The sequence below is a fragment of the Orycteropus afer genome, unplaced genomic scaffold, assembly GCF_000298275.1.
Source record: "Orycteropus afer afer isolate SDZICR_OR568_19922 unplaced genomic scaffold, OryAfe1.0 scaffold00015, whole genome shotgun sequence".
Lineage (NCBI taxonomy): Eukaryota > Metazoa > Chordata > Mammalia > Tubulidentata > Orycteropodidae > Orycteropus > Orycteropus afer.
In genome coordinates, this window is record NW_006921602.1 from 6,695,164 (window position 1) to 6,697,990 (window position 2,827).

The 2,827-nt window shown below is 39.9% G+C and overlaps 1 pseudogene; it reads right to left on the reverse strand.

The window, feature by feature from the left end:
* The window catches only part of LOC103212735, a 19,118-nt pseudogene that overhangs the window by 8,784 nt on the left and 7,507 nt on the right, over positions 1-2,827 (reverse strand).

The window sequence follows — 2,827 nt, forward strand, 5'->3', positions numbered from 1 at the left end:
CATCCAATCTGCAGCCTATATGACCATGAGACCAGAAGAACTAGAAGGTGTCCAGCTACTACTGTCAACCACTTGGAAGAAGATCTTTGTAGGAGATCCTGGATAGACAGGGAGAACAATGTGGAACAAAACTCAAAATCATTTGGGGAAAAAAAAAAAAAAAGCAGGGAACAGGTTTCTGGCCCAATAGAGCCTGGTAGAACCACTGAGAATATGGCCCCTAGCTGCCCTTCAGGTCTGGAATTGAATGCACACCTGTGGCTTCCAGCCAAACAATAGACAGGCATATGAGTTGAACATTTACCTGAGGTAGATACACTCCTTGGAGGGAACAAGCATGAGAGAAAGAAGGGCTGCTTATACACAGGGAGATAGCTCAGGGGGTAGGAGTGCATGGAGTGATAGACACAGGGAAGAGTTAACTATCAGGAGGAAGTGGGAGGGGAGATGTTTCATTGTGGTAAATTGTGGTCAATGTCATGAGACAAAGTGTATGTGAACTGCTGAATGGAAAGTGTATTTGCTCTGTGAATTTTCACCCAAATCACAGTAAAAAGAAAAAAAATGCCTTTGGTGGTTACATCATTACCAAATTCTATCTTCATATCAACTAGTGTATATAGTTTTGGAGCAACCATGATTTCTCCAGTATTTCAAAAATAGCCTGTGTGGCATGACTCATGATAGCCACTTTAGTTAAGCCTATAATAAGTCCAGTAAAGCAAAATTTGCAGCAATTAGCTGTTCCCTCAGACTACTGTGGATCATTATTGCCATTATCCTTGGCATCCTCATCATCTCCATTGTAGGTGGGGAAAACTTATATCCTTCCTTGACTCCAGAGTTTATTTTGCAAAAAGAACCAGTTGCTATTCTACAAACCCATTCCATTCGAATTATTTCACACTGGGGTGCAAAGAAAGCTGTCTCCCCGCATTTTCTGGTGAAAGCATTTTGATACCTACTTCCTGTAACAACTGAAAAATACAGCTTGCAATTGTATTTGAATTGGAAGCTTTTCCTTCCAGGTGATCCTTTCTAGCTGCATTTCCTGCTGTATCTCGCCCACAGACTGCAGGAGGACATATCCTGGACTATCTAACAATTCATAGATTTATTATATTCTCACAGAGGTTTTTTTGTTTGTTTGTTTGTTTTGTTTTTAACCAATGTTCAGTACTTCAGAAGTTGCTGTTATCTTGAATAGGTTGGAGGCAGTGATTACATTAGAAAGAGAAGCAAGAATCTAGAGCTTAGGGTTTTGAATGTTGGTGGTGGTGGTGTTGTTATGTGCCGTCGAGTCGGACCCGACTCATAGTGACCTCTCCTTGGGTTTCTGGGCAGTATCACTACGGAAGTAGATTGCCCCATCTTCCTTCCGAGGAGTGGCTGGTAGGTTTGAACCGCCAGCCTTCTGGTTAGCAGTCAAGTGCCTTAGGCACTACACTACCAGCAATGATGGATTTTGTCTGTGCAGTATGCTTTGCCATCCCCCTTTTTCTGGTTTCTTTAGGGAACTGCTGTAATATCTGGTTTTGGAGAGGTTGTCAGTCATGGCATCCTTCTCTTCCCGACCCTTGAGGAGGGTGACATGTGTCCCAAACTGAGCCAATCACAGTACCATATCCTCTGGATACCATGATTTGCTCAGAAGACAACATGAAGCACTGCCTTGGACTTTTTTCAGGAGCTAGAAGAGAAGACTCTCTCTCCTTTTAAAACCTGTAAAGAATAAACTTGAGACTGTTGGCTGCTATCTGTCTAACCAGGCAAAGATTCCCTCTCTGCTGCAGGACAAGAAAGCAGAGTAAAGCAAAGCTAAGAGAAAGCAGAGAAAAAGGTAATATCATTCAGTTGAGGCTCTTGATCCAGCCATACCTGCAGCCAATGCACTCGTGTAACTTTGTCCTTCCAGTTACATGACCTTGTATAGTCCCTTATCTACTTAGGCCAGCTTGTGTTGTGTTTCTGTCTCTTGCAGCTGAAAGAATTCTCACCAACACAATCTATCTATAAAAATGAATGGAAGCTGGAATTTGAGTAGAATAATAATAATAATAATAATCTTTTACATATACAAATTCCAATACAATTTCTTTATTTGTAAAAATAAAGAGAATTCTTTGCAGGGCTATTGTGATGATTAGCTGAAATCATGGCTGTGAAAGAGATTTCCAACACAGTAAAATACTACATACTGCCCCCACACATTTCTGGTGGGATTGTAAAATTGTGCAGCTGCTTTGGGAAACAGTTGGCAGTTCCTCAAAAAGTCAAATATAGAGTTATCATATGACCTAGCATTCCTAGGTAAGTACACAAGACAAATGAAAACATATGTTCACACAAAAACTTATATACACATAATACTATGGAGCAGCATTATTCATAATAGCCAAAAAGTGGAAACACTAATATCCTCAAGTGATGAATGGGTAAACAGAATGTGGTATATCCATACAAGAGAATATTATTCGTCAATAAAAAGGAATGAAGTACTGATACAAGCTGCAATATGGATGAACCTTGGAAATGTTACACTAAGTGGAAGAAACCAGTCACAAAAGGGCATATATATTTACACGAAATGTCCAGAACAGGAAAATTCATTGAGACAGAAGATAAACTAGTGGTTGCCTAGGTTATGGGGGAGGGAGAGAATAGGAAGTGCCTACTGATGTACCCATCATTCCAAAAATAAGCCCTCGGTTTATTTTTGGAATGATGAATGCTGAAAATATTCAGGAATTAGTGGTAATTGTTGCACAACCTTGTGAACAGACTAAAAACTACTGAAATGTATTTTATCTATAAAAATAGAAACATT